The following is a 23762-nucleotide window of genomic DNA, read 5'->3' as shown; positions in this document are numbered from 1 at the left end:
TCCTTTTATTTTTCTTTCTTTAATTGATGTTTTAATTGAGTTCCAATCTTGAATGCTTGTTGAGTTGATTTTCCCTTAGAGTGACACTAGGGGTGAAAATCCATTTTGGTAATTCTTGTGGATGAGTGACACACCATGAGGGTGAGACAATGCTAGATTGGAGAGGGTTGAGAGGGTGAGTCTAGAGGTAGCGGAATGTCCCCTTTCCCCTCTGGTGTGATTTATCCTACCTCCATGTTCCAAGATTTCTTTGCGGTCATAATAGAGTGAAGTGCTAAGAGACAAACTCTACTGGGGCTTAGTTACGCAAGCAATAGAGTAAAGCGTTGAAGTAATCCTTAGTATCTGGGGCTTAATTGTGACTAGGGGTCTTTCGTCTGGACCAAAGAATTAGATCTATTTTAGGGAATAGGGTTTATCACTTGGAATCTCTAGAGCCTATAGTAACCTAACACAGTTGAGGTGTCGAGACTGAGAGATTTCTCCACCGGGGCAAAGTGTAGGGTTAGTCACGGTTGACCTTAAGTTTTGGGACCGTGTGTTTAAGGATCTCCATGACTCATTATACATTAGTTAGGAAGCATAATGATTGGTCTTGCACTTGAAACAATAGTCCTAGGGTGAGAAATGTCCGGGTACCCAATTTATCGTTGATTTCCTCTTCTATCTTTTATTTGCGCCTCCTTCTTCTTTTCTTATTTCTATTTTCATTGATTCTTATTCACATCACTATTAATTCATCCTCGATCTAGTTAAATAGCAATCTTTGTGTTTTTTATCACTATTCCCTTTGGATTTGACTACCCGCTCACCGGGGTATTATTACTTCGACAAACCCGTGCACTTGCGGTACACACGCAAAAGGGATGTTGTCAAGTTTTTGTTCCTTGTGAGAAAAAGTACCACAAGACAAAATAAAACAAATCAGAGCGACATAAGAAGATAGAGTGAAATGGATAAAAACAAAATAAAAACCGATAAGAATGATGGAAGAAAAAGAGAGTGTGAAATTGAAAAAAATAATGAAAAAGATTGAGAGATCTCTAACCCTACTTCTAGGCGAAAGGCCCCTAACCCCCTACAAGGTCTCAGTGGAGAAATCTCTTAATCTCACGGCTCACATCATATATGGTTGCATAAAGATTAGGAAATATGAAGATTGAATACACCAATTGGAGGGGAAAGGGGACACTCCATTATCTCATGACTCACCTTCTCAACCCTATTCAAGTTGAGGTTATAACCCCAATGGAGACCTCTCTCTCACCAAGGCAACAAATCATGTAAACCAAACAACCATAAGATCAATAAGGTAAGCAAGTATTAGACAAACAAGATTGAAACTCAACCAAACTCGGATTAAATAGAAACACAAAGCAAATCTATGAAAGAATAGAATCCTAGGGTTCACAAGCCCAAATACCCTCTTGGGGTTTAGTTTTCTATGGAGAAATATACAAAACAAACTATCAATGAATGAAAGTATATAAAAGCCATAGAAATAAGCCCCCAATATATGAACTAATGGCCTTGATGGAGAGCTTTAACTCTTGAAGGATCCACTCCAAAGCTAGGGTTGGCGATGGCTTCCTTGATGCTATGACGGAGAAGGAATCGATCAAAGTTGGTGAAGAAGTGCCTCTTAAGCCGCAAAGACATCTCCAAACCCTAGCCGTCTCACACGTCAAGAGCCATACAAAATATGTCCAAAGAATAGGGCAAAACGGCTATTTATAACCCTAAACCGCGTTTGTCATGTGCCTCCATGCTCTCACGTGAGCTGCAGAAATTCCCACGCGACCGTGTGGAATTTTCACTCGATAAAATGAACAGTGTTTTTTATAGCATTACTACAGTAAAATGCACCAGTTTTTGGTTGTAGTACTTAGCTACAGTATTCTTTATAAAACACAGGTAAAACACTATTCTCTTGAGGCCACATGGTCAAGCACACGTCAATATGGTAGGTTATAAGACTTTTCCTCGTCGAATCATCATTTGGAAGCTCTTGCAGTCTTCACACAAGTAGGGACATGGTTGTGTGATTGCCTTTGTGCCCTTCCAACTCACAAATTAGCTTGAATTCTCTTGAAAGTTGGCACACACCTCCATGTACATGAGCTCCTCTTGTGTCTTGATCCTTAGGTTACACAAAAACTCCCAAAATGTGTCTTTATAACCTATCTTTGCTTTTTTTTTTCCTTCAAGGCATTCATAACCTAATTGCACAAAAGAACACCAAATACACTGTATGAGACATAATCTATGGTAAAAATGATGCTCAAAGCATGTAAAACATGTAGAGAAATATGTCTACTTAAGCACTTATCAACTACCCTACTCACTAGGTATTTTATTACTTCGACGCCCGTGCACTTGCGGTACACACACACAAATTGGTATGTTAGGAAGTTGGTCTAGGAATACATTAAACGCTTATTTATTCTTATTTGGTCTTATGGTTTTTTTTGTGCTTTGACGCTTTACTTGTGATAATCCATAAGAATCAAATTCAAGCAGAATTGTATATCTAGGTCCCTCGGTTATTATATATGAATTTATATTAATTAATATAAATTGTTCTAGTTTCCATAATCATTGCATGTTCTTATTTGATTATTACATGTTGATGTGGATAAGGAGCATATGCCCCCATATTGATGATACCCATGCCATGATAGATCTATGCATGTTCTTAGAGGTTAGGCATAGCTAGGTTTCGGATTAGGGATTGATTGCCCCTTAGGCTGAGGGTCTGATTGATCTCTTCTCGTGGGATTCTTATACTTAAGGCAAACATAGGAGGTTGAGGTGTAATAAATTTTATCTTGAGTTCCTAGTGATTTAGACCTAGTCTCCATGGCTTATTAGGGCTAGTAGGCCTTTGAATTCCCCTAGTTTGAACCTAGAACATGATTGACACTTAATGGCTACGATAATTAATAATCAAGATAACTTTGGTACATACTCCTAACTTTTTCTATGTGCACTTAACATTATCTCCAATTGTATTGTTTAATAGTGTTGTACACGTAGAACTAAAACAAGAGCGTAAACTTTTAGGCTATTGACTAAGTGAAAGAGAAGTAATAGGAGTCTCTCGCCATTCCTGGGAAATACGATCCTCGTGTTCATCCATCAGGCATTACTTGATGACCTATTGACAACGCCCTTGCCTGTATCCCGCAAGTGCACTGGTTTATCGAAAGTAATAAAATCCCAGGTGAGTTGGTATCGTATCCACAGGGAGTAGGGAGTCAAAAATACTTAAATTGTTTCTTAACTAGAGAAGTATGAATACTGATTTGTGTGACAAGATGTAATGCAAACAAAAGTAAGAGAGACAAGAGAGAGAGAGAAAGTAAAAGGGAGATAAGGCAATCGATATAAATGGGGTACTCGGATATTGATCCGCTTAGGACAATCATTTTAAGTGCAAAAACCCTCTAATATGCTTCCTAACTAATGCATTAATGAGTCATGGAGATCCTTTAATATATGGTCCCAAATCTAAGGTCAACCATGCCTAACCCTATACACACCGGAGAGGAAAGAGGATGCTCCGCTACCTCTCGACTCCAAGTGCAATGAGTTCTAGGGATTCCAAGTGATAAATCCTCAACCTCGCACTCGTATATCCCGGAGGAGAAATTGAATAATCTCTCAACCTCGTACTCGTATAGAATTGCAATGAGTTTTAGGGATTCCAAGTGATAAATCCTCTTCCTATATTTAGACTTAACCCTTTGGTGCAGGCATAAAGTACCTAGTCACAATTAAGCCATAGATGCTAAAATCACTTCAACGCTTCACTCCATTGCACTCGCAACTAAGCCCCAGCGGAAGGTCATCCCTTAGCCCATTTACTCTACTAGGACCGTAAAGAATTCAAGAAATTGGTGGTAGAATAAATCACACCAGAGGGAAAAGGGGACGCTCCGCTACCTCTCGACTCACCCTCTCAACCCTCTCCAACCTAGCTTTGTCTAACTCTCGTGGTGTGTCACTCACTCACAATGGTTACCAACAAGAACTCTCAACTCTAGTGTCACTCTAAGGGAGTATTCATACAATCAATGCATTCAAGATTGGAACTTAGTAGAAACATCAATTAATGTAAGCATAATAAAAAGGTTCAAAGAAACAATTACATCCTAGGGTTCACAATTCAAGTACCCACTAGGGGGTTTAGCTCTCCATGGAGCTAATTACAATCAATGAAATCGAATGTAAAAACAAAGAATCCATAGAAAACCCCCTCGATGGTCATGATGATGGTCTTGTGGAGAGTCCTCTACTCGTCCAAGGGTCCCTTTATCAGGCCTAGGATACACCTCACCAAATCGGTGCCGACGAAAGCTCTCCCACTAACCTTCTTCCAAACGGAGCGTGATGTTAGAGCCATAGAACCTCTCCCAATCCCTAGCCAATACCTCTCAAAACTCTAGCCACAACCCTCTCTCAAGTTGGGGAAAAGATGGAGAAAGAATCCTGAAATCGGGGCTGAAATCGGCGTTATATAGGGCTGGATTCGGGAATCCACACGCCCATGTGAATATTTCGCACGACCCATGTGGAATTAACGCACGGGCGTGTGGACTTTCCACACGCCCGTGTGGCTTCTCTAGATAATTCCTTCTTCGGCCTGCCGTGAACAGTACCTACTACAGTATTTTGCTACAGTATTTTGTTACATTATTTTGTTACAGTATTGCTACAGTATCCTACTACAGTACTGGTCCGAAACACTCTCGAAACCATGCTTTCATCGAGGCAACATAAACGGGCACCATTTACTTCGTAGATCGCTTTGCTTCTTCAATGAACAGCAGCGTTGGTGGAGGTCTTGTTACATATGCACAAGCCAGAATACTTAGAATGTGACTACCTCTATGCCCCTCCAAATCATTGTGCTATCTTGAATACAAGGAGGTTGGCACACATTCTAGCATCTTGAACCCGACTTATATCTTCGCGTTTGAACCTTCTCAAGATTTCCTCTAAATGGTGCACTCACGATCTACATTTGGCTTTTTTCTATAAGATTCGGCTTCACAACCCTATATGCATGAAAGTAACATAAATACACACATATTAGCATTAAAAACCCGATAAAAAGTAATGTTCATCATAAGGAAACAACACTTCAGTATTCTTATCACACAAGCACTTATCAATCTCCCCCACACTTAAGCTTTTGCTTGTCCTCAAGCAAAAAATTACAACATTGTATGCATAGATTAAGGAAATATTGGAAGTGCTTGGTCTCAGGTTCACTAAAGAATGCAAAGAGAGCATTCTACAAGTAAGAGAGATTTCAACACTAAATACGAAAAAAATCAATGCTCTAGCTAAAAAAACTTGAATTAAAAAGGACAACAAACCCGAAATCATGTAAGTGTGTGAACTCACTCAAGTTAACCCAAAGTATGCTCCTCAAAGTTCTACATAAAAGGGACTTATTTATCTACAAAAGGTAACAAAAATTCAAAAAGGGTAGTAGCTTCACACATCCTCTAAGGTAGTCATTTCCAAAGCGGCCGCTAAGGTGGCTTTCACACTTTCGAGGTGGTAGCTCTTTCTACCGGGATGGTAGCTTTCACACATCCCATGGGATAGCTCTTTCTCTCATTAGGGCATAACTAGTATCCGACTTAGGATAGTAACATCATACATCATAGGTGGTAGCTCTTTCCACCCAACAAGCACAACTGAACAACAAAACTATTTTGTTTTTTCTTTTCATTTTTCCATTTTTCCCCACAAATAACAAAAGAAATAACAATAATTAGACCCTTTAACATCGAAAATGAGTTTCCAAAAGAGTTTAAAGAGTGAGTAGTGCAACAAGTGTCAATGGGGCAAAAATTCCTACAAATTCAAGCAAAAACTAGAGCTTGAAGACATTCAATGTTAAAAATTCTCATCCTAAACCCAAGAATACAATCATGTATAACCATCAAGACTAATATAAAAGAGATGTGTGCACTATGAAACTCCCCCCTCTCCCACACTTAAGTTGTACATTGTCCCCAATGTACACATGCAAGCTCACTCATGATGTATATAAATTGATAAGTGCTTGTGTGATAAGAATACAAAGTGTTCTTTCCTTGTGTTGAGCATTACTTTTCTCGGGGTTTAACGCTAATATGTGTGTATTTGTGTTACTTTTATGCAGGTAGGGTTGTGAGACCGATTATGAGAGAAAAAGCCAATGTGGGTCGTAATGCACTAATTTGGAGGAAATCTTACTAAGGTTCAAATGCGAAGACATAGGTCGGGTTCGAGATGCAGGAATATGTGCTAACCTCCTCGTATTCGAGTTAGCACAAATATTTCGAGGGACACAAGGGCAGTCACATTCAAGCATTCCAACTTGTGCATATAGAACAAGATCTCCATCAACATGTCCTTTATTGAAAAAGCAAAGCGATCCACGACGTAAATGTGTGCCCGTTTGTATTACCTCGATGAAAGCATGGATTCGGGAGTATTTTGGGCCGGTACTGTAGTAAAAAATGTAGCAAAGTACTATAGCATCAATGTTCACAGCCGGCCGAGAAAATAGGAAAACAGAGAATCCACACGGGCTTGTGGATTCCCGATTCCAGCCCTTGAAAAGCTAATTTCAGCATTTTTTCCTCCATCTTATCCCCAACTTGAGAGAGATTGGTAGCTAGGGTTTTGAGTGATGTTGGCTAGGGCTTTGGAGAGGTTCTACGGCTCTGACATCGCGTGCTGTTTGGAAGAAGGTTAGTCGGAGAGCTTTCGTCGGCAACGATCAGGAAAGGTGTATCCTAGGCTTAATAAAGGGACCCTGGCAATGAGTAGAGGACTCTCCACAAGACCATCTCCACGACTAACATGGGGGTTTTCTATGGATGCTTTGTTTTTACATTCAATTTCATTGATTGTATCTAGCTCTACGGAGAGCTAAACCCCTAGTGGGTACTTGGGTATTTGTGAACCCTAGGATGTATTCGTTTCATTGAATCTTTTTATTATGCTTTCAATAAATTGATGTTTATTGTGAGTTCCAATCTTGTATGTTTGATTGTATGAATACTCCCCTAGAGTGACACTAGGGTTGAGAGTTCTTGTTGGTAACCCTTGTGAGTGAGTGACACACCATAAGAGTTAGACAAAGATAGATTGGAGAGAGTTGAGAGGGTGAGTCGAGATGTAGTGGAGCGTCCCCTTTCCCCTCCGGTGTGATCTATCCTACCTCCACGTTCCAAGAGTTCTTTGCAGCCATAGTAGAGTGAATTGGCTAAGGGAAGACCTTCCACTGGGGCTTAGTTACGAGTGCAATGGAGTAAAGCGTTGAGGTGATTTTAGTACCTAGGGCTTAATTGTGGCTAGGGATCTTCAACCTGGACCAAAGGGTTAGGTCTACAAATAGGAATAGGATTTATCACTTGGAATCCTTAGAGCTTATTGCAATTCTATGCGAGTGCGAGGTTGAGAGGTTATTTAATCTCTCCTCCGGGACATGTATAGAGTTAGGCATGGTTAACCTTAGATTTGGGATCATGTAATTAAGGATTTTCATGAATCATAGTTGCATCAATTAGGAAGTATAATAGAGGGTTCCTACACTTGAAAAGATTGTCCTAGGCTGATCAATATCCGAGTACCCCATCTTTTTTGATTGCTTTACCTTCTCCTTTACTTGTGCTCTCTATCTTGTTGCTTTTATTTTTGTTATTTCATATTTTGTCACACATATCACTATTCATCTTGTACATTAGTTAAGAAACAACTTACTCTCTGTGGATACGATACCCACTCATTTAGAGCTTATTGCAATTCTATGCGAGTGCGAGGTTGAGAGGTTATTTAATCTCTCCTCCGGGACATGTATAGAGTTAGGCATGGTTAACCTTAGATTTGGGATCATGTAATTAAGGATTTTCATGAATCATAGTTGCATCAATTAGGAAGTATAATAGAGGGTTCCTGCACTTGAAAAGATTGTCCTAGGCTGATCAATATCCGAGTACCCCATCTTTTTCGATTGCTTTACCTTCTCCTTTACTTGTGCTCTCTATCTTGTTGCTTTTATTTTTGTTATTTCATATTTTGTCACACATATCACTATTCATCTTGTACATTAGTTAAGAAACAACTTACTCTCTGTGGATACGATACCCACTCATTTAGAGCTTATTGCAATTCTATGCGAGTGCGAGGTTGAGAGGTTATTTAATCTCTCCTCCGGGACATGTATAGAGTTAGGCATGGTTAACCTTAGATTTGGGATCATGTAATTAAGGATTTTCATGAATCATAGTTGCATCAATTAGGAAGTATAATAGAGGGTTCCTGCACTTGAAAAGATTGTCCTAGGTTGATCAATATCCGAGTACCCCATCTTTTTCGATTGCTTTACCATCTCCTTTACTTGTGCTCTCTATCTTGTTGCTTTTATTTTTGTTATTTCATATTTTGTCACACATATCACTATTCATCTTGTACATTAGTTAAGAAACAACTTACTCTCTGTGGATACGATACCCACTCATTTGGATTATTATTTCGACACCCGTGCACTTGCGGTTTACATGCATATTCGGACGTGTCAAATTTTTGGCGCCGTTACCGGGGAGTAGGCGTTTAGAGATACTTTGCACTTTATTTTCTTAGCTATTTATTCATTCATTCCATTTCATATCTTCTTTTCTATCATTGTTCTGATTTTGTTTTCTTTCTTTTGGTGCAGCTCCAGGTTATGACCCGATGGAACACCTCAATATTAATTGAAGGAGATCCCGAGCTCGAACATACATTTAGAAGAAAAGGGAAAAAACCAGTGCAAGAACAGTCTAATCAAGCTGATTTGGAAGTAGAAGAATCTGAAAACATGGTAGAATAGAATGAGCAACAACAGACATTATCTGATTATGCCAGACCTTCAGTATTGGGGACACAATCGAGCATTGTGCGTCCCCCAATTACAGCTCAGAACTTCGAGGTCAAGCCAACATTCATCCACATATTGCAGCAATCCGCACATTTCAATGGTTTGGCGATGAGGATCCAAACAGTCATATAGAGAACTTTCTCGAGGTGTGTGATATGTTGAAGATAATTGGGGTAACGGATGATGCCATCAAGTTGAGAGCCTTCCCATTTTCCTTGAAAGGGAGAGCGAAGCAGTGGCTACACTCATTACCTAGAGCATCAATTACCACATGGGAGGAGATGGTAGAAGCTTTTCTTGGCCGTTATTTCCCTCCTGGAAAATCTGTAAAGCTTAGGAATGAGATCTCATCCTTTGTACAGTTAGAATTGGAGTCTCTATTCGAGACATGGGAAAGGTTCAAGGAGCTCCTGAGAAAGTGCCCGCAACACGGATTCCCGGAGTGGATGATTGTTCAGACCTTTTATAACGGTTTGAATCTGAGTACAAGGAAACTCTTGGATGCGGCAGCAGGAGGTACCTTAGGTAGCAAGACCCCAGGTGAGGCCCGTCAATTAATTAAAGAAATGGTGTTAAACAGCTATTAATAGAATACAGGGAGAAGAAAAAGGTGGCCGGTCTCCATGAGATAGATGTAGTGATTTTGTTAGCGTCTCAAGTGGAATCATTGAGTAAGAAGTTAGATCTTCTAATTTTGAATAGAGTAGTGGCCATGATTACTTGCACCGGGTATCATGGAGGACATGCTCCCTCTGATTGCCCGATATCTATAGGTGATGCATCTTCAGTTGAAAACGTCGATTTTGTGGGTAATGGCATGAGGAATCAAGAAAATTCATACAACAATACCTACAATTTGGGTTGGAAGAGTCATCCCAATTTCTCGTGGAGCAACTAAGGTCCACAAAAGGCTATAGGGCCACCGGGTTTCCATCAACAACAGCAAGCCCCAAACATGGAAAAGAGAGTTTCAAGTTTGGAGACCTGAATGAACGATTTGGAGAAGGCCTTAACTAGGTTTGTGCAATCGTCAGAGACAAGATTTCAATCAGTTGAGGCTACACTTCACAACCATACCGCCTCTTTGCATAATCTTGAAATTCAAGTGGGGCAGATTGCGAAGTCTCTATTAGAAAGGCCACATGGAAGCTTACCGAGTAATACCGAGACCAACCCTAGAGAGCATGTGAAGGCGATCACTTTGAGAAGTGGTCGTGAGATTGAGGGTAAGTTTCCGAGTGAGAAGCCAAATGAACACGCACCCGAGGTTATAAAGGTTGACAAGGGAGCAAGCAAAGAGAATGAGGTGGCAACCCCACCTTTGAAGCCAAGAATCCCTTATCCCTTTAAATAGAAGAATGACCAAGGGGATGAAAAGTACAAGAAGTTCCTGAGTTTGTTCAAACAACTCCACATTAATATTCCTTTTGTTAAGGCGTTGGCCCAAATGCCTAAGTATGCAAAATTCTTGAAAGACTTGTTGACTAACAACAGGAAGTTAGAGGAGAGTGCTTCATTGATTTTAGATGCATCTTGCTCTGCAGTTTTGCAAAAAAACATGCCGAACAAGAAGAAAGACCCGGGAAGCTTCATCATTTCGTGTAATATTGGCAATCTAGGTGAATAAATGAAATTAGCGGACGAAGGGGCCAGTTTCAATGTCATTCCATACACCTTCTTTCAAAAGCTAGGTGACACGCGTCCGAATATGCGTGTAAACCGCAAGTGCACGGGTGTCGAAGTAATAATTACCCCGGTGAGTGGGTAGTCGAATCCACAGGGAACAGGGCTACTAGTACTAACTTCTTCTCTGCTTTCTAACCTAATGATAAATGGAAAGGTGTGGTGATCTAATGTGCGAAGAAATGAATACCGGAGACAAATATGCAAGGGTAAAATGGATGGAGATCTCAATCAGTAAAAGTGGGGTATTCGAGCAATGCTCCCCCTAGGATTCAGGTATTAGGTACCGAATAAGCAAAGTGTTTCTATGATGAGTAAGTTAAGTCGTGGAAATCCAAATATAATCGGATCCGGCCTCCCGATCACCGATACTAGTCCCCTACGAGATCCCGGTGGAGAAATCGCTCAATCTCAACACCTCACACTACATATAATTGCAAAGCACTCTATGGATTCCAAGAGTTGTATCCGATTCCTAAAGATTGATCCAACCCTAATTCCCGGTGAAGGATCCTAACCCCCTACAAGGTCCCGGCGGAGAAATCTCTCAATTTCACGCCTCACACCAAATATGGTTGCATAGAGCTTAAGGAACGGAGATAGAATACACTCAATCGGAAGGGAGAGGGGACACTCCACTATCTCATGACTCACCCTCTCAACCCTCTTTAACCTTGAAGTTCTAACTCTAATGGGGACCTCTCTCACATCAAAGTAACAAATCATGCAAATCCAATCAACCACAATGATTAATTAAACAAGCAAGCAATGAGAATACAAGATTAAAACTTAATCAAACTCGGATTAAATAGAAACACTAAGCAAATCCACAAAAGATGAGAATCCTAGGGTTCACAAGCCAAAATATCCTCTAGAGTTTTAGCTCTCCATGGAGCAACATACAAAACACACCATCAATGAATGAAAGTACATTAAAACCATAGAAATAAACCCCCTTATATATGAACTGATGGCCTTGATGGAGAGCTTCAACGTCTTGAAAGACCCACTCCGAAGCTAGGTTCACCGGTGGCTTCCTTGATGCTATGACGGAGGAGGAATCGATCAAAGTTGGTGACGAAGCGCCTCCAAAGCCGCAAAGACCTCCTCTCCAAACTCCTGGCCGTCTCACCCATCAAGAGCCGCACAAAAGATGAGAAAGAATAGGGCAAAACGGCTATTTATAGGCTTTAGATCGCGTCTGTCACGTGCCCTCACGCGCATGCATGGAATTTCCACGCGGCCGCATGAACAGTAATTTTGCTACAGCGATGCTACAGTAAAATTGCTACATTACTTTTTCCAAAACGCGATCAGAACACTCTTCTCTTAAGGCCACATGTAAGGGCACACGTCCATGTGGTAGGCTATAAAACTTTTCTTCATCGACATATCTTTGAGAGGTCTTGCAATATTTCACAAAGAGAAGGAACATGAAGATGTGGCTGCCTTTGTGCCCTTCCAACTAGTGAATTGACTTGAATCTTCTTGGAAGTTGGCACACATCTCCATGTTTATGAACTCCTCTCGTGTCTTGGTCTTTGAATTGAATAAGAACTCCGAACATTGTGTCTTCATAGCCTATCTTTGCTTCCTTTTTACTCTTCAAGGCATTCACAACCTATATGCATAAAAGAACACCAAATACACAATATGAGACATAAACCATGGTAAAAATGATGCTCAATGCATGTAAAACATATATAAAAATATGTCTACTCAAGCAGTTATCATTAGCTCTCCACCGTCCATGTCAATCAATGCCTTGGAAGTCCACAAGAACGACCTCCCAAGTATGAAAGGTACATCCTCATCCTCATCGACGTCTGGCACCACAAAGTCTACAGGAAATATATAATTGTCCACCTTGACAAGTATATCTTCGATGATACACCTCGGATGTCTCACCGTTCGGTCCGCCAATTGCAAAGTCATCCGAGTGGGCCTAGGCTCACCCAAGCCTAACTTTCGAAAGAAGGTGTATGGCATGACGTTGATGCTGGCCCCTGAGTCCGCCAATGGCATTTCTTCACCCATATTGTCAATGCTACATGGAATGATGAAGCTTCCCTTGTTTTTCTTCTTGCTCGGCATGTTCCTTTGTAACACCGCCGAATATGAAGCATCTAGAATCATAGAAGCACTATCCCCCAACTTCCTCTTGTTGGTCAACAAGTCTTTCAAGAACTTCGCATACTTAGGCATTTGGCCAATGCCTCAACAAAAGGAATATTGATGTGGAGTTGCTTGAAAAAAACTCGAGAACTTCTTGTACTTTGTTCATTCCCTTGGTCATTTTTTTCAATCTAGAGGGATAAGGGATTCTTGGCTTGAAAGGTGGGGGTGCCACCTCCTTCTCTTTGCTTGTTTCCACTTCTACCTCTATAACCTCGGGTGCGTGTTATTTTGGCATCTCAGTCGGGAGCTTACCTTCAACCTCATGACCACTTCTCAAAGTTATCGCCTTCACCTGCTCTCTAGGGTTGGTCTCTGTATTGCTCGGCAAGCTTCCATGTCGCCTTTCAGAGAGAGACTTCGCAATTTACCCCACCTTATTTTCAAGGTTATGTAAAGAAGCGGTGTGGTTGCCAAGTGTGGCCTCAACTGATTCAAATCTTGTATTTACAGATTGCACAAATCTAGTCAAGGCCTTCTCCAAATCATTTATTCGGGTTTCTAAACCTGAAACTTGGTTTTCCACATGCGGGGCTTGTTGTTGTGGTTGGAAACCCGGTGGGCCCATGGCCTTTGGTGGACCTTGATTGCTCCATGAGAAATTTGGATGATTCTTCCAACCCGGATTGTAGGTATTGCTATATGGGTTTCCTTGAGGTCTCAAGCCATTACCTATAAAATCGACGTTCTCAACCGAAGATGCATCACCAATAGAGATCGGACAATCAGAGGGAGCATGTCCTCCACCACACCTGTTGCAATTCGTCACGGCCGCTACTCTATTCAAAGTTAGAAGATCTAGCTTCTTACTCAAATTTTCCACTTGAGCCGCCAATGAAGTTACTACATCAATCTCATGGAGTTAGGCCACCTTTTTCTTCTCCTTAGCATTCCATTGGTAGCTGTTTAACCCTATTTCTTCAATTAACTGACGGGCCTCATCGGGGGTCTTGCTACCTAAGGTACCTCCTGCTGCCGCATCTAAGAGTTGCCTTGTACTCGGGTTCAAACCGTTGTAAAAGGTCTGAACAATCATCCACTTTGGAAATTCGTGTTGCAGGCACTTTCTCAGGAGCTCTTTGAACCTTTCCCATGTCTCAAATAGAGACTTCAATTCCAACTGAACGAAGGATGAGATCTCATTCCTAAGCGTCGCGGTTTTTCTGGGATGAAAATAACGGTCAAGAAAAGCTTCTACCATCTCCTCCCATGTGGTAATTGATGCTATAGGTAATGAGGGTAGCCACTGCTTCGCTCTCCGCTTTAAGGAAAAAAGGAAGGCTTGTAAGTTAATGGCATCATCCGTCATCCCATTTATCTTCAGCATATCACACACCTCAAGAAAACTCTCTATATGACTGTTTGGATCCTCATCGGCCAAACCATTGAACTGTGCGGATTGCTGTAACATGTGGATGATTGCCGGCTTCAGCTCGAAGTTCTGAGCTGTAATCGGGGGACGCATAATACTCGATTGTGTCCCCATCTTTGAAGGTCTGGCATAATTGGATAATGTCCGCTGTTGCTCATTCTGTTCTGCCATGTTTTCAGATTCTTTCATTTCCAAATCAGCTAGATTATACTATTATTGTACAGGCTCTTTCCCTTTTCTTCTAAGTGTACGTTCAAGCTCGGGATCTCCTTCAATCAATATTGAGGGGTTCCCTCAGGTCATAACGTGGAGCTGCACCCAAAAAAGAAAGAAAAACAAATCAGAACGATGATAGAATAAGAAGATATGAAATAGAATGTATGGTGAAATACCTAGGAAACAAAATGCAAAGTATCTCTAAATGCCAACTCCCCGGCAACGGCGCCAAAAACTTGACAAGATCACCTTGCGTATATCCCGCAAGTGCACGGGTTTGTCGAAGTAATAATCCCGGATGAGCGGGTATCATATCCACAGGGAGTAGGGAATAAAAACACTTACTTCGCTTCTTAGCTATGTGAAAGATGAACAGTGATATATGTGATAATGATTCAATTCTCAAAAGTAAAAACAACAAGTAAGAGAGCACAAGTAAAGGAGAAGGTAAGACAATCGATAAAGATGGGGTACACGGATATTGCTCCATCTAGGACAATCATTTCAAGTGCAAGAACCCTCTATTATGCTTCCTAATCAATGCAAGTGAGTTATGGAAATCCTAAATTACATAGTCCCAAATCTAAGGTCAACTATGCGTAACTCTATACATGTCCCGGAGGAGAGATTGAATAACCTCTCAACCTCGCACTCGCATAGAAATGCAATAAGTTGTAGGGATTCCAAGTAATAAATCTCTTCCTAATTGTAGACCTAACCCTTTGGTCCAAGTGGAAGGTCCCTAACCACAATTAAGCCCTAGATACTAAGATCACTTCTGCGCTTCACTCCGTTGCACCAGCAACTAAGCCCTAGCGGAAGGTCATCCCTTAGACCATTCACTGTATTGTGGCCGCAAAGAACTCGAGGAATGATAAGTGTCTAAATGTAGGTGTTTTCATATATGTATCGTATGCACTTTGCATGTATTTTGTGAGGTTTGATGCCCGTTTCGCGCTTAATCGTCTATTATTTGCTTTGTAGGGCATATGGAAGCCATGGAGAACAAGAAGATATCATTTTGGCAATAAGAGAAGAAAACAGGAATTTCATACTACCCCCATACTACCCAGTATGGGGGCCGTATGCACTGTAGCAGCGGATTGAGTTGGTGTTCTGTCCAGATTTCCATACTACCCAGTATACGGGGCCGTATGGAGGCCGTATGCACCCCGTCTGGAACGCGAATCTAGGGTTTCTGTGTGCTATACGACCCCCATACGACCCCTATACGGCCCGTATGCCTCGGGGGGTATATATACTCACTTTTAGGGCTGATTAAAAAACTTTTTGCTGGCCGACTTTTGGGAGATCATTTGGGAGATTTTGGGCGACCTTGGGGAGGAGAAGAAGGGCAAGAAAGCTAGAAGATCATTCAAGCCCAAGGTCCAAGGCTCTCAAGGCAAGAAGGCAACATCATTCAAAGGGGAGATCGATCACGACTTGAAGGAAGGAGAACCGCGGCTAGAGGAAGCGTCATTCGGCATTCCTTTAGCGGGGGAAGCGTCATTCGGCATATTCTCGCCCCATCCTTCACCATTTCATCTAGGGAGTGTCATACTATGTCTTTTGTTTCATGTTTTTGCTTGATTGTATGCTTTCTTATGAGATGATGACACACTAGACCCCCAAAGGCCACCGGGTGTTGGTGAACCTTGGGGGGTTTTATCATGTATTTTGGATGATTGCTTGTTAACTCTATGCTTGGGTATTTTTGAGATCTAATCCATTGTTTTCATGCTAAGTGTTACACCAAGGAGAAATCCGTAGCTCTTTTTATGAATGATGCATGTAGATGTGACTTGCTCGCTTGTATTAGGTCATGAATGGATTAGAAGGGGGATACTTGTATCATCACGCCGAGAAATTGGGTGTTTGGTAGCCCTCCATGTAGGTTTAATCCGAAGAAGAGTAGGTTTATTCCTAAGCGAGATTTCCTTGTACTTAATGCAATCGTAGGGAATGTAGATTTGGAAGAAATTCCTATCTATGTTCAGTATGGGATTAGGGTTCAATCGCCGAGAAATTGGGGTTATTCTAATCTTGGAATCTCATGGTCCAATTTACCCTTGCATCTTTAAATCATCATCCATGTTGCATGATAACCCCTCAAGGGGATCCACATCCATAGGCCTTTGCACTTCATTGATTCTCTTGCTTGCTTATTGCTTGTTCTCTCTAATTTGCTAGCAAATCTTGTGTTTAGTTTTATTTGTTTTTAGTAGAGTAAACCCATCACTTAAGATCTTAGGCTAGATAATAGCTCGAGAAGGAGTAATAGGAGATCCTTAGCCCCGTGGAATACGATCCTCGTGTCTTTGCACGAGGTATTACTTGGCGATCCCGTACACTTGCGGTGAAGCGATCAAAGAACGGAGGTAGAATCTAGCACATCAGAGTTGAAAGAGGACGCTCCTGTACCTCTCGACACACCCTCTCAACCCTCTCCAACCTAGCTTTGTCTAACACTCGTGGTGTATCACTCACTCACAAGGTTACCAATAAGAACTCTGAACCCTAGTGTCACTCTAGGGGAGTATTCACACAATCAAGCATTCAAGGTTGGAACTCACAATAAACATCAATTAATTGAAAGCATAATAAAGAGATTCAGAGAGATGAATACATCCTAGGGTTCACAAATGCACAAGTACCCACTAGGGGTTTAGCTCTCCATGGAGCTAAGTACAATCAAAGAAATAGAATGTAAAAGCAATGAACCCATATAAAACCCCCTTGATAGTTGTGTTGATGGTCTTGTGGAAAGTTCTCTACTCGTCGTCTAAAGATCCCCTTGTTCGGTATAGGATACGCATCGTCGGAAGCTCCCCTACCAACCTTCTTTCAAAGAGATGACGATGTCAGAGCCGTAGAACCTCTACAAAACCCTAGCCAATACCTCTCAAAACCCTAGCCGAAGCTCTCTCTCAAGTTCGGGAAAAGATCGAGAAAAAATAGGGGAAAAGATGGAGAAATCGGGGCTGAATCGGCTTTAAATAGGGCTGGAATCGGGGATCCACATGCCCCTGTGGATTTTTCACACGGGCGTGTGGAATTTCCACAAGGCCGTGTGGATTCTCTGTTCTGTAGTTTTCTCGGCCGGTTGCGAACAGTGCTCCTATAGTACTTTGCTACAGTGTTGCTACAATGCTCTTCTACAGTATCCGGCCTGAAATACTTCCCGAATCCATACTTTCATCAAGGTAACGCAAACGGGCACACGTTCATGTTATGAATCACTTTGCTTCTTCAATGATGGAAACGTTGGTGGAGATCTTGTTCTATATGTATAAGTCGGACTGCTTGAGTATGACTGCCCTTGTGCCCCTCCAAATGGTTGTGCTAACTCAAGTACGAGGAGGTTGGCACACACTCTAGCATCTCACACCCGACCTATGTCTTCGCGTTTGAACCTTAGCAAGATTTCCTCCAAAATCGGTGCATTATGATCCACATTGGCTTCTTTCCTTCATAATCGGCCTCACAACCCTACCTGCATAAAAGTAACATAAAAACACACATATTAGTGTAAAAATACGAGAAAGGTAATGCTTAACATAAGGAAAGAATGCTTCGCATTCATACCGCACAAGCACTTATCAACTAGATTTGTGCAATCTTCAAATATAAGGTTTGAATCAGTTGAGGCTACACTTCATAATCATACCACCTCTTTTCATAACCTTGAAAATTAGGTGGGGCAGATAGCGAAGTCTCTCTCGAAAAGGCCACATGGAAGCTTGCCGAGCAATACCGAGACCAACCCTAGAGAGCATGTGAAGGCGATAACTTTGAGAAGTGGTCGTGAGGTTGAAGGTAGGCTTCCGGGTAAGAAGCCAAAAGACACGTACCCGAGGTTATAGAGGTTGAAGAGGGAACAAGCAAAGAGAAGGAGGTGGCAACCCCACCTTTCAAGCCGAGAAATCCCTTATCCCTCTAGATTGAAGAATGACCAAGGGGATGAACAGTACAAGAAGTTCCTGAGTTTGTTCAAGCAACTCCACATCAATATTCCTTTTGTTGAGGCATTAGCTCAAATGCCTAAGTATGCGAAATTCTTGAAAGACTTGTTGACTAACAAGAGGAAGTTGGAGGAGAGTGCTTAGTGATTTTAGATGTGTCTTGCTCGGCGGTGTTGGAAAAGAACATGCCGAACAAGAAGAAAGACCCGGGAACCTTCATCATTCTATGTAATATTGGTAATCTAGGTGAAGAAATGGCATTGGCAGACTCAAGGGCTTTGTACATTTTTCCGGTTGAGTTTGTAGTGCTAGACATCAATGAGGATGCAGATGTACTCTTGATACTTGGGAGACTGTTCTTGCGGACTCCCAAAGCATTGATTGACATGGACGGTGGGGAGCTAACTTTGAAATTCGGAGATGAGAAGCTCATATACCGCCTTGCTGAAGCCATGCGGCATTCTCTTGATTTTGAAGATACTTTGTATTTTCTAGACACTACTGATGAGATTGTTGATGAATACATGCTGGAAATGTTTAATACGGACCCGTATGATGTTTTATTCGAGCAAGAGGAGGAAATTGAAGATGTAATGATGCTTGGTTCGACTGAAGAAGTACCGTCTACACTGGGGATCTTGAAGAAGGTGCTCCGGAAGATGAAGAGGGCAAGGAGACGCCATCGGAAACACTCCAAGACTGTTGGAGGTGTGCGCGAACCGAACGATGAACTGTTTCTAGGAGTCCCAAGTGCGACAATTCACCCTCTACTCTCAAGAGACTTTGCTCATCATGCTTTCAAGCCATGGGTAAGAGAGCAACTTTCATCTATGAACCCCTATGAGTAAGATGAGGTACGTCAAGCTTAGTGGTGTTAAACAAGCGCTTCTTGGGAGGCAACCCAAGTGTTTACTGTTTTTCCTAGTGATAGTTTAGTTTTGCATGAATAACTTGTTAAGTGTTGGTGTCTTCCTGTTTAGATACTTGTACTGTTTTCTTTTTGGTGGATTTCTGTGTCATCGTGTGTTTTCTTGTGGATTTGGTGAAGATTTATTCATTTTAGCTTGTTTCTATTGTTTTTCACTGGTAATTGTTGCATAAAAGAGCAGGTTCTGAATGTATAAACATGTTCAGAATATTTTTGCAGAGCCTGCAGAGTTTTTCAAGTCATCTAGAGAAAACGCACTATCGTGTGGAATTTCCACACACCCATGGGGTTGTATTATGAGCTCATCCAGAGAATGCACAGGGGTGTGGACTCGCCCCTGTGAGCGACCTTGCGATTATCGCACGGCCGTGTAGAATTACCGCACGGGCGTGCGTTGTTTTGCAGAAACTTGGGAATTTTTCTCGAGAGCACACAGGGGTGTGGACTCACCCCTATGATCAATCTTGTGACCAACTCACGGGCGTGGGTATTTTTCGCACGCCCGTGCGGATCACTGCAGACGATCCCTTCTCCATCCCGACAGCGCACAGGGGCCTGCGAATACCCCTGTGAGTTAGGCCTGTGATTGTCCATGGCCATGCAGAATTTCTGCAAGGGCGTGTGAAACACTTTGTGATTTTCTCTCGGTTGGACAGAGAATGCACATGGGCGTGCAGCTTCCCCTATGGGTCGGGAGCACGGGCGTGGGTAATTTCCACACGCCCGTGCGAGCATTTTCAGAGACTCTAAGGGGCGCGAGTTCTTTTTAAAGAAGACTTGTTTTTCTTCATCTACATCCTCTCCACTGTCTTCAGAATACTCTAGCATTGTTTTCCAACCTCGTACTGCCATTTTTGGAGGATTTTTACTTGGTTTTCTGGCCTATTCCTATTCTCCTCATCTCAACTCATCGGTAAGCCTTTATCTTTGATTTTCTTTGCCAATTCTTGATTCTAATCGATGAACTTACTAAGAATGCTTCATTTTTGCAATTAGAGTGTATGAGCATGCTTAGAATGAAATTAGAAGAGTTTTAGAAGTGTTTTGTTGGGTTTTTGAGGCGCGGCCGTGCGGTTCTTCAAGCCCTGTAGATCTACATGGGGGTGCAGAAATTCCCCACGACCGTGTGGATTTCTGCACCATCATTTATCCAGCTTGTTTGATTGATTTCCTTTGAAAATTTTTAGCATATGGCACCTAGGTCAAAGAAGGAAGCAGAGAAACGGCCACGGGGGTCATCCTCCTAGTCCGAGGGCATGAGTTTCGCTATTCCTGAGCATCATGCTTGTTTTGTTTGTCTGTCGAGACTTCGGTTCGGACAGACTCAGTATCCGGACAGTAGCATACTCTAAGAGTTACAGCAAGGGGATGAATTTGTTGGAGAGGTCGAGGACCTTGTTTCAGTAGGGGGATGGAGTCTGTTATTGACAACTAGAGAGTCTGCCATCCGTGAGCTCACACTTGAGGTTTTGTCATCCTTTGAGTTTGATAGATCATATGAGAGATTTGACAGCTTGGACGCCATCGAGTTCAGAGCATTTAGACATCACCACTACCTGAGCATCACGCAGTTCTCAGTCTTGCTTGGGCTATACGACGAGGCATTCACGAACACTGAGTAGTATTCTCAGCTACCGACTGATTATCCTAGAGCTTTGACCCCTCAGAGAGCCTACCGAGTGTTGTGTGGTCAGGGTTAGTTCGAGCCGGGGGTGTCTAAGGCCACGTGCCTCTCCCGACCTGCCTAGAGATATTTACATACCATTATGAGTAGATCGGTGATGGTCGTGGTGATAGCACAGGTGTTCTGAGCCGGCAGGAGCTTTTACATCTGTATTTGATGGTGCAGCGAAAATTGATTCATCTGGGGCACATCCTTGCAGAGTACATTCATCATCACAGGCATTATGCTAGATTGGTCCCGATCTTCTCGGGACCCTACATTACGAGACTAGTCATGGGCATGAGCCTCTTAGACGCGATTCGCGGGGCTGAGAGGACGAGTACTCCTGCTCCCCTGAGTCTGGAGACGATGAGATTGATGGGTATGATCCACTTAGTATGGACGGGGGTATATGCCTTGGTTCTACCCACTCCAGAGATAGCCGAGGATGAGGGTGATGATGGAGAGGCTTCTCAGCCTGCCCCCGAGCCTCAGCAGATGCCGATGGAGACTGACGCACTCCCGGTGACGGAGAACCCACCCCCGATACGTATGTTCTCACCATCTCGAGCCCATGATCGCTTTGAGAGGCTCGAGAGTGGCATGGGGGTAGTACAGGGCAGAGATCACTGAGGCAGAGATAGCACAGTTCATAGAGTTCATGGTGCATTTTGACGTTTTATAGCATATCATTCAGAGAGATGCTGTTGTACCTTTTGTACTGTGACCGTGCACCTCCTAGAGCTCCCTATATCACCATCATTGGACCCACCAGCACCTTCTGATCCAGCACCAGCAGCAAAGGAGGCAGAGCGTGGCCATCCATGTCAATTAATGCCTTGGAAGTCCGCAAGAACGGCCTCCCAAGTATCAAGGGTACATCCGCATCCTCATCGACGTCTAGCATAACAAAATCTACAGGAAATATGTACTTGTCCACCTTGACAAGCACATCTTTGATAATACCCCTTGGATGTCTCACCATTCGATCTGCCAATTGTAAAGTCATCCAAGTGGGCCTAGGCTCACCCAAGCCTAGTTTCTGAAAGAAGGTGTATCGCATGACATTGATACTGGCCCCTGAGTCCCCCAATGCCATTTCTTCACCTAAATTGCCAATGTTGCATGGAATAATGAAGCTTCCCGGGTCTTTCCTCTTGTTCGGCATGTTTTTTTGCAAAACCACCGAACAAGAAGTATCTAAGATCACTGAAGCACTCTCCTCTAACTTCCTCTTGTTACTCAGCAAGTCCTTCAAGAATTTTGCATACTTAGGCATTTGAGACAATGCCTTAACAAAACGAATGTTGATGTGGAGTTGCTTGAACAAGCTTAGTAACTTCTTGTACTATTTATCCTCTTGGTCATTCTTCAACCTAGAGGGATAAGGGATTCTTGGCTTGAAAGGTAGGGGTGCGACTTCCTTCTCCTTGCTTGTTCCCTCTTCAACCTCTATGACCTCAGGTGCGTGTTCATTGGGATTCTCACTCGGAAACCTGCCTTCAACCTTATGACCACTTCTCAAAGTGATCGCCTTCACATACTCTCTAGGATTGGTCTCGGTATTGCATGGCAAGCTTCCTTGTGGTCTCTTCGATAGAGACTTCACAATTTGTCCCACTAGATTCTCAAGGTTGTGCAAAGAAGCGGTGTGGTTGCGAAGTGTAGCCTCAACTGATTGAAACCTTATATCCGATGCTTGCACGAATCTAGTCAAGACCTTCTCCAAATGGTTCATCCGGGTCTCCAAACCGGAAACTCGATTCTCCATGTTTGGGGTTTATTGTTGGAAACCCGATGGCCCCATGGCCTTTTGTGGAACTTGGTTACTCCACGAGAAATTGGGATGATTCTTCCAACCCGAATTGTAGGTGTTGCTATATGGATTCCCTTGATTTCTCATCGCATTACCCACAAAATCCACATTCTCAACTGAAGATGCATCACCAATAGAAATTGGGCAATCGGAGGGAGCATGTCCTGCACCACACCTGGTGCAAGCAGTCACGACTACCACTTTATTAAAAGTTAAAACATCTAACTTCTTACGCAATCATTCCACTTGAGTCTCCAATGAAGTTACTGCATCTATCTCATGGAGCCCAGCCACCTACTTCTTCTCCCTAGCATTCCATTGTTAGCTATTTAACACTATTTCTTCAATTAGTTGCCGGGCCTTACCGGGGGTTTTGCTACCTAAGGTACCTCCTACTCCCGCATCCAAGAGTTGCCTTGTGCTCGGATTCAACTCGTTGTAAAAGGTCTGAGAAATCATCCACTCTGGGAATCTGTGTTACGGGCACTTTCTCAGGAGCTCCTTGAACCTTTCCCACATCTCAAATACAGATTCCAATTCCAACCATACAAAGGACGAGATCTCATTCCTAAGCTTTGTAGATTTTTTGGGAGGGAAATATTGGGTAAGAAAAGCTTCTATTATCTCCTCCCATGTGGTAATTGATTCCCTAGGGAATGAGTGTAGCCACTGCTTTGCTATCCCCTTTAAGGAAAATGGGAAGGCTCTCAACTTGATGGCATCATCCGTCACCCTGTTTATCTTGAGCATATCACACACCTCAAGAAAGTTCTCCATATAACTGTTTGGATCTTCATCGGCCAAACCATTGAACTGTGTGGATTGCTGCAACATGTGGATGAATGGCGGCTTCATCTCAAAGTTCTCAGCTGTAATCGGGGGACGCACAATACTCGATTGTGTCCCCAATATTGAAGGTCTAACATAGTTAGATAATATCCTCTGTTGCTCATTTTGTTTCGCCATATTATCCGACGCTTTAACTTCCAAATCAGCTAGATTAGACTATTCTTGTACAGGT

General features: G+C 42.5%; 3 non-coding genes across 3 annotated transcripts; 2 read left to right on the top strand and 1 right to left on the bottom strand.

The window, feature by feature from the left end:
- Nucleotides 1-9255: 9255 nt before the first annotated feature.
- Nucleotides 9256-9362, bottom strand: LOC120262723. Its single transcript, XR_005536977.1, has one exon. It is a non-coding gene; the product is annotated as a small nucleolar RNA R71 (small nucleolar RNA).
- A 4468-nt stretch (nt 9363-13830) lies between these two features.
- On the top strand, nt 13831-13937 carry LOC120262648. Its single transcript, XR_005536909.1, has one exon. It is a non-coding gene; the product is annotated as a small nucleolar RNA R71 (small nucleolar RNA).
- Nucleotides 13938-23210: 9273 nt separating this feature from the next.
- On the top strand, nt 23211-23317 carry LOC120262624. Its single transcript, XR_005536887.1, has one exon. It is a non-coding gene; the product is annotated as a small nucleolar RNA R71 (small nucleolar RNA).
- The last annotated feature ends 445 nt before the right edge of the window (nt 23318-23762 follow it).

The sequence above is a fragment of the Dioscorea cayenensis genome, chromosome 5 (assembly GCF_009730915.1).
Source record: "Dioscorea cayenensis subsp. rotundata cultivar TDr96_F1 chromosome 5, TDr96_F1_v2_PseudoChromosome.rev07_lg8_w22 25.fasta, whole genome shotgun sequence".
NCBI lineage: Eukaryota > Viridiplantae > Streptophyta > Magnoliopsida > Dioscoreales > Dioscoreaceae > Dioscorea > Dioscorea cayenensis.
The sequence above is the reverse complement of the archived record's forward strand: the minus strand, read 5'-3'. Positions and strand labels throughout refer to the sequence as shown.